The 14,961-nt window shown below is 41.4% G+C and overlaps 1 long non-coding RNA gene across 7 annotated transcripts in view; it reads right to left on the bottom strand.

The window, feature by feature from the left end:
- LOC109445605 (uncharacterized) overlaps positions 1-14,961 on the bottom strand; it is a 47,869-nt gene that overhangs the window by 8,070 nt on the left and 24,838 nt on the right. For 4 of the 7 annotated variants that reach the window (XR_012495092.1, XR_012495091.1, XR_012495093.1 and 1 more), the window contains one exon: positions 5,083-9,735. The exons of 1 other annotated variant lie outside the window; for it this stretch is intronic. This is a non-coding gene — a long non-coding RNA (uncharacterized LOC109445605). Of the gene's footprint in view, positions 1-5,082; positions 9,736-14,961 lie in introns of those variants that run through there. 2 more of the 7 variants (XR_002137058.2, XR_002137057.2) reach the window with 2 other exon arrangements.

Raw genomic sequence — 14,961 nt, 5'->3', positions numbered from 1 at the left:
CTCCATAAAAATCAGTATTATCCAGCATTGAAGTGCCTGAAAGCAGAACTTAAGGACGTTAATGCTCCAATAGTTTAACCGAAGTAATGACTGGTTTCATGGGAATTGCCACCGCAATAAATCAGAGGTGGCAGTCTGTGCCAGCAGTGCCGCTCTGTTTCTAAATTGGACATTTATTGGATTGAACTGCTTTAAAAATTCTGTGCCTTTTTTCCTGGAAGGTTAATTATTCACATTTAAAAACTAGAGCAGAGGGTAAATTATCACCACTGCCTTCTGCTGTTATTTGTTTAAAATGATTAAGCTGAAACTTCTAGGTGGAATTAGTTTTAAACATTTATGAGTTCTTACGTATAATCAAGTGCCTTTTTAATGGCTCTGTGTTTGGGTTTGTAATGGAGTATAATACTTTTATATGCTAATAAACTTAAATAAGCGGTTAGAAATGCTTAGGTATAAGTTTGACCTTCTGGTTAGGGAAGTCTATTCCACTTCCATGAGACTCCACGGAATTGAGCAAAATGGGGACAGAAGACACAACATTGAGAGGGGTCCCTAAGTGTGAGGATCTTTATTGCAGGACTGAAATCACAGGTAGCAGAGCTGGCATGAATCATTTGGTCGTAGGAAGATGCGTCCTTTGCCTGTCAAAGTTCTGGCAAAGGATGACAGCTTCTGAAAACCCACCTGGTAACCATTACTTCTTTTTCTTTTTTCTTTTTTCCTCATATGCATTAACATTTTTTTAAAAAATGTTTTTAAAAAATCGAGGTGAGATTCATATACAGGCATACCTCATTTTATTGCGCTTCACAGATGTTGCGTGTTTTACAAATTGAAGTGTTGTAGCAACGCTTCATTGAGCAAGTCTATTGGCACCATTTTCCCAACAAGCTTAGATGATGGTTAGCATGTTTTAATTACAGTATGTACTTTTTTTAGACTTAATGCTATTGTACAGTTAATAGACTACAGTATAATATAAACAGAACTTTTATATGCACTGGGGAACCAAAAAATGCATGTGACTTGCTTTATTGTGGGGGTCTGGAATTGAACCCGCAATATCTACAAGGTATGCCTGTAACATAAATCAACCAATTTAAAAGGAAAAATTCAGTGGCATTTAGCACATTCACATGTTGTAAAGCCACCTCTATCTAATTCCACAACATTTTTATCACCCCAACATAAAAACCCATTCCCATTAAGCAGCCCCTCCCCATCCCCTTCCTCACCCCTAGACACTGACAACCACCAATTTATCGTCTCTGGGTACTTCTGCTTTTCTGGTCATTTAATATAAGTGGGATCATACAATATGTGACATTTTGTGTCTTCCTTCTTTCATTTAGCACAATGTTTGTGAGATTCATCCACATTGTAATACATATCAGGACTTCATTCCTTTTCAGAGATGAAGAATAGTCCATTGTATGTATATGCCAGTTTTGTTCATTCATTCATCCATTGATGAACATTTGGGTTGTGTCTTCTTTCGGGCTGTTATGAATAATGCAGCTATGAACATTTGTGTACAAGTATTTGCTGGAATAGCTGTTTTCAATTCTTTTGGGTATATACCTAGGGATGGAATTGCTGGATCTTATGCTAACTTTAAGTTTTTGAGGAAGTCAAAACTGTTTTCCACAGGGGTTACACCTTTTCACATTCCCTTTAGCAATGTATAAGAGTTCCAATTCTTCCACATCCTCACCAATACTTGTTATTTTCTTTATTAAAAATTATGATTATTATAGCCATCCTAGTTAGTATGAAGTGGTAGATCATTACAGTTTTGATTTGAAATTTCCCTAATGCCTAATAATGTTGAGAGTCTTTTCATGTGTGTTTTTGAACACCAAAGATCTTACTCCAGATGTAAGAAATCTTACTCCAGATTTCCTCCTGCGGTATTGGAAGGTGTGATGTCCCACTTATGGAAAATAGTGATGAGGTCTGCAAGTGTAGGTGAGACTACACACATAAGGTGGGTTGTGCCACCATGCTTCCTCTACACTATGAAAGCCCCTTCTTGTGAATTCTTTGTCCTTCCCTGGGATCAGTTAAGTGGACTAACCCAATCAACCAATTCAACTGAAACTGAAGCAATTTTTGATGAGGTAAGGTCCCTTTGGTATTTCTTCAATTTATGAGCTAAGGAGGAATGGGACATGCCAAGGGGAATAGGTTTTCAGAGAATGAGAGCTGAGGGGAACGGTAACTATGTGTTCACCCCATCTCCACCTGAGCGGTTGGAGTGGAGGGCAGAAGGGCAGGAGTTAAGGTGATCCTCATGTGATGTGACTGTTGGGCTTCTGATATGGTTGCTACGCGGAGGACTGAGGCCATGTGGGTGGTAGGTCTCCCTTGACAGGGGCCATCATTCCAGGGCAGGTTGTAGGAAAGGAATGGATCCAGAGATAGGAAATCAGCCTCAGAAGGTGGCCTGACTAGAGCAGAAGAAAGAAGGTAGGTAGTCTGGCTGCAAGGATCTGCAAAGATCCACAATGATAAGAACGATGGTAATTGTTGAAAAAGTTAAATTTCTGAGTCCCATTCTAGACTGGCCCAATGAATCCAGATTTCCAGGGAGGTAATGTTTATCATCCAAGGAATCTGAGAAACAATGCCTGTGAGGACAGTAGAGAGCAACTACAGAAGTGACAATACCCCGCGGGCTAGGTTATCTCGGTTATGAGCTCCTTGTAACTTCTAGGCCTTATGGAGTACCCTGTTTACACACCCCAGCCCGTGATAAGAGTCCTTGAGGGGAAAGATAAGGGTTCACAGTCAGTCCCCAGTGTTGATGGGGGCTTCACACAGTCTCCCTGTCCCAGCCTCCTAGGCAGCTCTGTTGGTGATTCATGCAAGAGCCCCAGCAAGTGGGGAAACAAAGTCAGGATCATGTCACCTGCCCCTTCCTCTCTTACATGGGGAGTCCTCCTGTACTCCCAGACTGGAGGACTTTGGAATCATTTATTAAGGAAGGCATGGTTTTATCTTCACTTCTTTGTGTTGGGAGAGGTCAAGACTGCTGCATGTCTACAACTGGGAGCATCAGTGACATTTGTCAAGATGCTTGAGATTGTCCAGGTGGGGAGCAGTATGAGAATTGCCCCTCCTGCCTTCCTCTCAGTGACTCCCAGCTCCTGGTGAACCTAGGTGAGAGAGTTCCTCTGGTCAGTGTGGTGGGCTGGGCTCTGCCAGCTGCCATTCTGGACACAGGAAACCCTGGTCCTTGAGCCTATGGTGTAGGAGCTTCTCCAAAGGAGAGAGACATCAGGGAACACACTGTGGGGGTGGTGGGTGGGCTGGAGAGGAGAAATGTCTTCTGATTGTTTGTGGGGAACCATGCATGGCACGTCTGCTTCATGCCATGAGCCTGCTTGGATCTTGCATACCTGGGATTCCTGGAGTATCATGCATGCTGCCACCAACCCGAGTACCCAAACAGGAACAAGGTAGATGATTTCGATGCAGTTTTCCCTAATAATGAATGCTTTGGGGGGGCAAAGGGGGAGTAGAGATTCCAGCCAGGTGAAGCATGTGACTGCTTAAAAATACTCTCTGCCCTTTAGCTCACTCAGGAGGGTGCCCCAGCCCTGTGGCTGAGGTGGTCCAGTGTTGGGAGTGGAGTGACTTCATCCTCTCCCTCTCCTAGGCGGATGGTGGCAGACAGCAATCCAATGACAAAGGGAGGTGGGCAGTAATGTAATTACTCTGTGTGTTCTCCTGGAGGCTGCTCCAGGCTGAAGGAGCTGGAACTTGTGCAGGGTGTGTTGGTGGGGGTGGATGAGCTACCGCTGCTGTCATGTGCTAATCTATTCATAGGACATTTCCTTAAAGGCCTTTGAACTAGCTAGTGAATCCAGCCTACCTGTCCTAGGTGCACTAGATACTTATTAGGGGTTTTTGCAAAGGAGGAGAACTAGCCTCTTCCATGAGACAGAGGGGCCAGGACCCAATGTGATGGAAAGGACCTCGGCCAGCACCTGTACTAACTCGGGGTCCTTCCACTTCCCAAACCTCACATAGGAAGTAGCCATTTCCCTGTCTGCCAAGGCTCCTAGGCCTTGCCAGACACTTCCTGTGGTGCTCTGGCCATCCTTCAGGCCCGTAGGCATGGAGTGGCCTCCAAGATTTCCTTCAGTAGGCTCTGAAACTCTGCTCCTCCCTCCCAGCAGTAAAGTTGTTAAAAGCCTGCTCTGCTGCTCTCTCTCTTTTCTGTCAGGCTGGAGTGTTCCCCTAGGCCCCGTAGGGTGGGGTGGAAACACAGCCCTGACAGGTGCCTCAGTGAGCTACTTCCCGGCTGTTTCTCACTGACTCCTCCCTGCCCGCTCTGTGAAAAGTAACAAGTTATTATAGGTCCCACAGGTAGAATCTGGCAGCGCCTGATGTCCTTCATGAGGCCTGCGTCCTTCACGACTGTGCACTGGGAAGGGACCCGAGCGCCAAGTTAAATGTGGCCATAGGCAGGTCAGTACTTCTCCCATCCCGGCCCATTACTGGGGTTTCTTTTGGCTCTGGAAAAGAACTGGAATTGCAGTCCAGCGCATATAAAGGTCTCTTTCCACAGTAGGTGGCTGGCTTTGGAATTCTTCCTTTCTTTGAATTACAATTCAGTATTGCTACTAATAAACCCACTGAATAAAGTAAAAGATTTTTTGAAGTTTTTTTTAAGTCCTTAAAATGTATCTAACTAAGCACATACGGACAATTAGAGTGGTATGTTGGAAGTCATTTAAATAATTATTTTTCTTTGCTTTTATATTTCTAATTTTATATACAATTAGGGTCATTTATTCCTATTTATATTTAATATTAAGGTTAATTTTGTTTTTAAATTTCATGAATTAATTTTTAAAACTAATTTTTTATTTTTCAATTACATTTAACATACAATATGAGATACCAATTCATACTAACTAGGATGGCTACAATAATCATAATTTTCATATAATCATATATTATATTTGTTTCAGGTGTATGACATAGTGATTAGATATTTACTTACTTAACTTACAAAGTGATTACCCCATAAGTCAAGTATCTGTTGACAAAAGAATGCCCGGCCTAAGAAAAAGTCTTAGAAGAGTTTATTTGAGCCAAACTGATGACAATTGCTGGGAAGCAAAATCTCAACAGACTGAGAAAACGCTCCAGAGAATGGAAGTTTTGCAGCTTATTTTACACATTAGAATCAAAAGAGGAGACGTAAAGAGGGCTACATGAAATTCATTGGTAGATTAGGGACACGGGAGAAAGCAGAGGGAAATCTCTGAGACTGGATAAAAAATAAAAGGAAGAGATAAATATTTCTTTTATATTGGTGGGTACAAGATAGTTAACATTTACAGCACACAGAGATGGTATGTGGGCAACAAGATAACAATGTTATCTCATGTTCTGGTTGTGCCTTTGAGGGGTTTGACTGACAAAAAGAAGATGACTGACATTTCAGAGGTGTGTTACCTTAGATGAACAAAGACAATAGAAAATTTCAAAGTTAAAGATTGATCTTTGTCAAGAAAGCCATAGGCCATTACTACACACTATGACTAGTTAGGAATTTTTACATTCAGACCACCCTGTGTGGTTACTTTTGTTTCTGGGTTTATAAGGCCCAACATGAGGGCCTCCCCTGAACTTGTCAGGTTTAGTATGTGGCCCCTTTTTCTTGTAATATTGGTTTGATGGTGATGAACTCCTTTTTGTTGTTTGGGAAGTTCTTTACTGTCTGTCCTTCAATTCTAAATGATAGCCTTGCTGGGTAGAGTAATCATGGTTGTAGTTCCTTGCTTTTCATCACTTTGAATATTTCTTGCTAATTCCTTCTGGCCTGCAAATTTTCTGTTGAGAAATCAGCTGATAGTCTTATGGGAGCTCCCTTGTAGGTAGCTAACTGCTCTTCTCTTGCTGTTTTTAAGATTCTCTTTTTTGTTAACCTTTGGCATTTTAATTATGATATGTCTTGGTAGGGCCTTTCTTGGGTTCATCTTGTTTGGGATTCTGTGCTTCCTGGGCTTGTATGTCTATTTCTTTCACCAAGTTAGGGATGTTTTCTTTCATTATTTCTTCAACTAGGTTTTCAATTCCTTGCCTTCTCTCTTCTCCGTCTGGTACCCCTCTGATGCAAATGTTAGTATGCTTGATGTTGTCCCTTAAACTATCCTCATTTTTTTTCTTTTTTCTTTTTGCTGTTCTAATTGGGTGTTTTCTGCTACCTTGTCTTCCAAATCACTGATGTGATCCTCTGCTTTATCTAATCTACTGTTGATTTCTTCTAATGTACTCTTCATTTCAGTTATTGTATTCTTCATTTCTAACTGTTTCTTTTTTATGTTTTCTATCTCTGTTTTTATGTTTCCTATCTCTTTGTTAAAATTCTTACTGAGTTCATCTACTCTTCCCTGAAGTTCATGAGCATCCTTATAACCAGTGTTTAGAACTCTGCATCTGGTAGCTTGCTTTTCTCCATTTTGTTTAGTTCTTTTTCTGGATTTTTGTTCTGTTCTTTCATTTGGGACATGTTTTTTTGTCTCCTCATTTTGACTGACTTCCTCTGTTTGCTTTTATGTATTAGGTAGATCTGTTATCTCTCCCAGTTTTGGCCAGTGGTTGTTTGTACTTAGGTGTCTTGTGGGACCCAGTGGCACAGTCTCCCTGGTCACCAGATCTGGGTGCTCCAGATGTGCCACTTTTGTGGGTTGTGTGTGCCCTCCTGTTGTAGTTGCACCTTGGTTGCTGTTAGAAAATCAATGGGAAGGATTGACCCTCAGGCTGATTGGTTGTGAGAACTGGCCGTGACTACAGTGGAGGAGCTGTTGTGCTGGGGCTGACTGCATGGAGCAGGATTCACTTTAGTGGGCCTCTGGTGCCTACCGAGTCTTCCCTTTGGGTGTCTTTTGTGGAGGTGGTTGGGTGGTGCTCTGGTGTGGTCCAAAGCTGGCTACTGGGTGGGTTGGTTCTGGGGCCTCTTTTGAGGGGCTCTGCTGCAGACCAAGGTCAGCCACTGCCTATGCCTCGCCCAGGACCATCTGGGATGAGCTACAGAATGATCTGCAGATGGTTACTACTAGTGTTGAGCTTGGGGCTGCTTAGCAAGTTATATGGGGCATGCTAAGGCCAGACATTCAAATGTTTAAGAGATTTTAGGAAAGTCTACAGCACAAGGCCAGACAGGCTTTTTGTATGGAAAAGCTGCTAGAAGCAGCTTGGGTATGCCTATAAGTTGGGTGGACTGGGGTCTCAGGGAATTACCAAGGCAGGGTTGTATATAATATATAATATGTTATGCATAATATATTACATATTATAGTATATACTATGTGTAATGCTCTATTAATAGTACATATAAAATATGTACTATTATATATACTATATACTATATACTACATATAATATATAATGTATATAGTATATAGCATATATAATATATACTATGCTATATACTATATATAGTATATAAAATACTATATACTATACATAGTATATAATATACTATAGAATATATACATCTCCTTATTCTTAGGAGATGTGTGCTGAAGTATTTAGGATTGAAATGTCATGATGTCTACAATTCACTTTCAAATGGTTCATTAAGAACGAAAATATGTACACAAACTATGACCTGCAGGTGAGTTGTCTATTTTAGTAAATAAAATTTTATTGGAATATATACTATATATAGTATATATTATTAGTATATTATATACTAGAGACGGTAGTATACATTATAGTATATACTATAATATATACTATACTATATATAATGCACTACATAATATAGGCTATACTAGTAGTGTAATACATATTATCTATACAGTATTTAATATACTAATACAAACACTAATATATGCTGCTCTGCACCTTGCTTTTTTTCATCTAATAATATCTCCTTGGAATCACTCCCTATATAGAGATCTTTTTCATTGTTTTTTTTTTTTTTTGTATAGCTACATAGTACCCCACCATGTGAATATACCATAGTTTTTTCAACCATTCCTATAATTATGGAAATTTAGGTTGTTTCCAATCTTTTAATATTACAAATAATATAACAATAAATACTTTGTGCTTATGTTGTTTTTGATTTGAGAACTTGCATATTACTAAGTTTTCCTCTATAAGATATGTACTTCTATATGAAAGTGATTATTTCCTTACAGATTCAAACCCAACTTTTGGATTTTTGCCAGACTGATAGGCAAGAGATCCTATTTCAGGGTGGTTTTAATTTACATTTTTCTAACTATGAGTGAGATTGAGAATCTTTTCAAATATTAAGAGCCTTTGAATCTTCTTTTCTGTGAACTATATATTTATATTCTTTGCCCATTATTTCCTGGATCTAACCCAAATCTTTCTTGATGCAAGCAAAGTCACTTTTCACTTGTACCTACCAGACTGATTTAAATATAAAATCAATCAAACAAAGAAACATCACAATACTGTACCTTATTCCCTCACCCCCAAACTCACTCTAAACCAAAAAGTATTGTTGATCCCTTATGTTTTAACTTTTCTTCATAGGCTCTATTGAGTTGATTGGAGTATTTTGGCACCAAAACATTGTTTCATTATTTTTCAAAATCATAGCCAGTCAGCTTGTTTTGTCAGAACATGGTGTTAATGAGTCACCAAACTGTCACCAAGTGGCAGTTTTGATACCCATATATGCTATTGGCTCTACATCAAGAAAAGATGTTCCCCAGCCAGAAATGGGGCTGCCCAGCTGCCTTACACTCACACATAGACTCAAAAGAACACTTTGTGGGTAAGGAAGGGGCAATGGCATCATCTTCAAACACATTTCACCCGGGGGGTGGATGCTACGACTCCTGATTCTTTGGAGGCCTGGTGTAGATTTCTGACTGGGAATTTCACTGTGAGGTGAGCAGCCAGTTAAGAAGACACATGTATCAAACAGGAAAGCATGCAGAGCCCTGCATAGAGTTGTTCTCAAATAGAGTGGCAGATAGGGCTCACTGGCACCACTCTAGCAGTAGTCCTAAAACTATGTGCAAAGTCCTTGTATCAGTTACCCACTGCTGCATAACAAACTACCCCAAAACAGAAAAAGCTTAAATAATAATAAACATATATTATGTTACATGTTTCTGTGGGTCAGGGATTCAGGAGCAGTTCAGTTGGATTGTTCTGGCTTATGAGATCTCATGAGATTATAGTCAAGATGTTAGCCAGGGCTGCAGTCCTCTGGCTTGACTTGATGATGGCTAGAGAGCCCTCTTCTGAATGGTCACTCACAGGGCTGGCAGGATGGTGCTGGCTGTTGGCAGGAGGCTTCAGTTCCTTTCCATGGGGACAGCCACATGGTTCCTGGAGTGTGTTCACAACATGATGCCTGGCTTCCCTCAGAGCAAGAGACTTAAGAAAAAGGGGCAACTGCAATGCTTTTTAGGATCTAGTCTTGAAGTCACACATCATCATTTCTGCCACATTCTATTCGTTCAAAGCAAGTCATTAAGTCTGGCCCACCCTCAAAGGGAGAGGAATTAGCTTCTACCTTTTGAAGAGAGGTGCCTCAAATAGTTTGTGAACACATTTAAAGATCAGCACAGTCCCTGAGGCCAGGATTCTTTTTCTCTTTGACCCTTGGCTATGAGGCATGTCTGGTAGACCCAACGGTAAATCAGATAAGATGGGGCCTCCTTCCAGGTGACTGCTTTCCCACTTAGGAATTGACTTTCACCACACCTGCTTTCCTTTGACCTATTATAACAGGTGAACTGGTTAAAATGAAGATGTCTGGAACTCATCAAGAGATCCTATTTCATTGGGTCCGAGGAGCCACTGGATCTGCATTTTTTATAACTATTTCAGATAAAGTGAGCCCTTTGGCCCTGGTCTAGAAAGATATGGTGAGGTACTGGCTTTTCTAGCACCGTGCTTTTCTGCTGCCCAACAGTCCTGCCCCACCCCCCAAGGGCAGGGTGGACCATGTCACTGTATCCCTCAGAGCACTCAGCACCACACATGGCTCAGGGCGAGCATCATAGATCCTTGATGCGTGGATGATGGGTGGGGGAGTGAATGGGTTCATCAATGATGAAAGAGCAGTTGCACTGACTTTGATGATACTTTTTCAAAGTTAACATTCCCAACATTACCCAACACATTATTCTTGACAAAAAAATACTTAATATGACTTTCATGAAAACTCCTCATCTAATGAACAGTTTATAGAGAATACAGACGATGAAGGAATACATTACACCATACTTTGAGAAAATAACTAGATGAATCGAGAATTTGGGGAATTCAATAAGAGGACTGGCTTGGACTCTTGAAAGAGTCTATGTCATGGGGGGAAACGGACAGAGGTACTGTTCTGGAACAAGGGTCACCAAACTATGACCTGCCGGGGACTTGTCTATTCTAGTAAATAAAATTTGATGGGAACACAGTCATGCTTGTTAGCTGACCTATTGTCTATTGTTGCTTTTGTGCTACGAAGACATAGTTGACAGACTGCCACAGAAAAATCGGGATAGGCAAACCTAAAGTATTTACTATCTTGCCCTTTCAGAAAAAGGTTGCATCCAGATTTGGTGAAAACAAAGCTATAAAAGATATTAAGATAACTGGGGAATTTGGATATGGTCTGGCTATTAGATAATATTATAGAATGATTGCTAAGAGTCTTCAGTGTGATAATGCTATTGTGATTGGGTAGAAGCAGGTCCTTATTCTTAGGAGATGTGTGCTGAAGAATTTAGGATTGAAATGTCATGATGTCTGCAACTTCCTTTCAAATGGTTCATTAAGAACGAAACTATGTGCACAAATACACACAGAGGTGAAACAAATCTGGCAGATATTAATAATTGTTGAAGAAAGTGGAGAGTATATAGATTTTCTTTGTACTTTGAACTTCTCTGACTTTTCAATATTTCCCATCAACTTTCCATAATAATACAGTCATCATCATCATCATCACCATAACTATTATTATTGGAAGAAAAGTTAATATTGAGGTATTATAGCTTACCCCGAAGTCTACAAATTCTTCCTAAGGACACTTATGAAGACACAGCTACAGGTATAATTTTCTCCAAATTCTTCTAAGCCTGTGCTTTTGAACAGAACCCCAGGAACAAAGAGTGTTATCTTGTTGCAGCTGTGCTGACCTCTGTCTTCCTTGGCTGCTTGCTGAGGCACAGAGTGTCTCAAAATGCGCTATGTCAGGAATACCAGGTCTGGGGCCACTTCTCCACTGCCCTTGGTAGGAGGGAGGTGAATGGTTAGCCACCTTGCATTGTTGAAGCGATCTCTGAGTCTGCCCAGGTCGCTCCCTGGCTGAGTTCTGCTTGCCAGGCTAAAAGTCTCACAGCAAAGGCACAGGAAAAACAAGGCCCAGGTAGCCCTGTTTGCTAAAGAGTGAAAACCCGGTTTACTTGGGCACCTCACAGAAGGCTACATTTTTGCATTAAAATGTCTTCCCTGAGAGCTCAAACTCACTGATACCCTGAGACACTTTCCAGAGCCCGGGGCAGGTGAGGTCTTGGAGATGATGAGGGAAGGGTAAGAAAACCTCAGCACTTCCTTAGTAAGGGGCACTTTTAGCAAGTCGGGGGCGGAGCCAATGAAGGGAGGAGACTTAGAGTCTGAGAAGGGAGGAGTGACATGGTGAGGTCCAAACCTTGAAAGGGGAGGGGACTGAGTTCAAAATGCACCTACGGTAGACAGTGTGAGATGTTACAGAAACGTCCAAGATTAAGGGCTAAAGCAAAGTTCAATAGACATGGTTGCTCGTGGGCTTGGGCATCAGGGCCAGAGTAATTTCTTGAAGGAAAGGTGGAGGAAATGGAGGTACAGGTGCAAACTATTTTTCAAGAAGTTTGGTGCAACACTGGAATGGTTGTGGAAGACGGCGTGAAGCAGGGACAGGAATGGGTTTTTAGTGTTTGGAGACCTGAGTGTGCTTGAGACACACAGAGAGTCTAGGACAGGGAGTTAAGAGCAAAGAGAATGGGATGAGGTCATAACCCACACAGTTTAGCAAGAAGAGACTTCTCTGAGATGGAGGGAAAGAAAGAGGAGGGCAAAGAGATGGCGGTGTTTTGGAGTCCTGGGTAAGTACCAGAGCTACCCAGCCAGTTTTTCCACTACAGATTCTACTTTCACATCTTTAGAAATAAGAATGACTGTAGTTAATACTGCTGTACTGCATACTTGAAAGTTGCTGAGAGATGTTCTCATCACAAGAAAAAATATTTTGTAACTGTATATGGTGACAGATATTATCTGGACTTACTGTGGTGATCATTCTGTAATATATGAGGTCTGACAATTAAGTTCGTGAACTCATCCTAAAAAAAGTGCTATGTACCTCATTGCTGAATATCACTATGGTCACCTTCAAAGTACTCCCCTTGGGAGGCTATGCACTGATGCCAGCAACTAGTCCACCCTTCAAAGCAATTTTGAAACTCTTTTTCTGGAATGGCCATCAGAGTTTTTGTCTTATTACCCTTGATGTCCTGAATGTCATCAAAATGTCTTCATTTCAATTATTTCCTTTTTCTTTGGGTAAAGAAAGAAGTCATTGGGGGCTAGATCAGGTGAGTAGGGAGGGTGTTTTAATACAGTTATTTGTTTACTGGCTAAAAACTCCTTCACAGACAGTGCTGTGTGAGCTGGTGCATTGTCGTGATGCAAGAGCCATGAATTGTTGGCGAAAAGTTCAGGTCGTCTAACTTTTTCACGCAGCCTTTTCAGCACTTCCAAATGGTAAACTTGGTTAACTGTTTGTCCAGTTGGTACAAATTAATAATGAATAATCCCTCTGATATCAGAAAAGGTTAGCAACATCATTGCAACAAGTTCTCGAATTTAATTGTCAGATGTCGTATACAAATATCAAATCATTACATTGTACACCTGAAACTAATATGGTAACTATACCTCAACAAGAAAAAATAAGAACCTCATTTTATGTATTGATGTAGATTTAGGCCTACTTCTAATCAGGAAGAGAAATCAGAAGGGAGAGAGGGGAATAAAGAAAAGGACAGATGTCTTGGGAGTCTGAGATGATGAGGGAAGTCAAGCCACGAGGTGATTGCAAGGCATGGAAAAAGTGGCAAAGCAGAGAAAGATACAAAGAAGAAATCACATAAAAACCCAAGACATGGATAGTTAGGGCACACACAGAGAACTCTCATGGGAAAGCAGACTCAGAGTGTCCCTCTGGCTGAATCATTGACTTTCACAGGACAACACACTCTTTTAGAGTCTTTTTAGTTTGTTGTGCTTTCTTGCATCTCTCAGGAGAAGTCACATGGCCTATAGCCATTATAGCCAACTCTAGTATTTCAGTCCTATACATTTGTTTGAGAAATGTTTCTAACTTGACGGGGATCCATTCTTGTTGAGAAGAGACTGACAAAGAAGGCACATCAGATTTTGTTTTATAAACATTCACATCCTATGTGTGAAGCATTGTCTTAGTGCCCCTACAGATATAAAACTGAATAAAAGAAGCTCTGTCTCTGAGGCAAAATGGTTCGGGACGTAGGCTGTGAAGTGGGTGGTAGCAGGGAGCCTGAGCTCAGGGGTTGTGGCTCCAGGCTCAAAGGCAGAAGTCCAAGCTACGGTAGGTTGAGGCTCAGAGGTAGTGATTACCTGGAGGAAGGGGCTGTAAAGTAGATACCAGACTGGGCTTTTTCTGCCTGAAGATGGTGCCATCTTAAGGCTAAAGAGGGCAAGCAGGGCTTTTGTCATTCTTACGGCAGGTCCCTGTGGTGGCTGCCAAAGATAACACTTCATGGTTTTGCTATCAGTGTTTGGGGCTATAACTGAAGGGCATACTTCCAGAAATATACAAATAAGGGAAATAATATTTCCTTCTGAGAGTTAACCTAAAAAACAAATCAACTCAGCACATATTGGAGAGAACAGAGACTCCAGAGATTGGAAAGCCTGAGTGAATTACTGAAGGAGACAGGATAGCTGTAGGGAAGGAGTCCCAGAGAGCAGTTTCCAGGCTCTCGGCCTCACATGGAAAGGTGCTGGGTCGGGTCGTAGATGGCCATCAGCTGTAATCAGATAGCCATCCACTGTGGCTGGGTGGCCATCAGCTTTTACCGGTTAGCCATTAGCCACTAATATAACTGCCATGGCCATGCTGGCAAGGGGGTTGGTTGGCAGTGAAGCTGACAGTGGATTGCGGCTAGCAAGTGCGGTTAGCAAACGGATGGCTGATTGCCCATCATGTTGATCCTACTTCCTGTGTCTCGCCCAGCTGCCAGCAAGACTAGGATGTAGGAAGACTCCCCTGTTGGGGTACTGGCGGATGTTTGCTTTTGTGTCTCAACCAGCCGCCATCAAGAATATAGTGGTATGACTCCCCTATCTATGGCTCCGTTGTTCTTTCTTTTTGGCCTCACCATATCCTGCGTTCTTGTGCAGGGAGCAGGAGCTGAGTCCCTGCATTACAATAGTTCCTAGGTATTCCAGAGAACAGACATGAATCCCCAGGAGTGTGTGCCTTTACATGTTGTTCCCTCTGCTGGAACGCCCTTCTTGCATCCTCTAGTTACCAAAATGCTACCACCCCATGTACTTTTCTTTCCTGCTCTTCTCAGTCAAAATCAACACTCCTTTCTCTACACAGTAAAATATGTATTTAATGTTGTTGTCATTCATATTTTATTCTATCTTGGAGTAGAGTTTATGTTACACGTGGGTCCTCCCTACTCCAATATAAACTCCTTGACCAAAGGAACTGGATCTTATTCCACACTCTTTGCATATTATGGGCCAATAAATGTTAAATGAAAGACTGAGTGAATTAATGAATATGGGTAACCCCTTGACTATGTGTTGAAAGCTTTGGAAGCCAATACCAGCTCAGCACTTTATTAGAAAGAATGCACTCTTACTAGTAGCCAATCACATAAAATCACACATAGATTTCAATCCCTTAGTGCACAA

This window comes from Rhinolophus sinicus, linkage group LG03 (assembly GCF_036562045.2).
Source record: "Rhinolophus sinicus isolate RSC01 linkage group LG03, ASM3656204v1, whole genome shotgun sequence".
Taxonomy (NCBI): Eukaryota; Metazoa; Chordata; class Mammalia; order Chiroptera; family Rhinolophidae; genus Rhinolophus; species Rhinolophus sinicus.
Note: the sequence above shows the minus strand (reverse complement) of the source record. Positions and strands in the feature narration are given on the sequence as shown.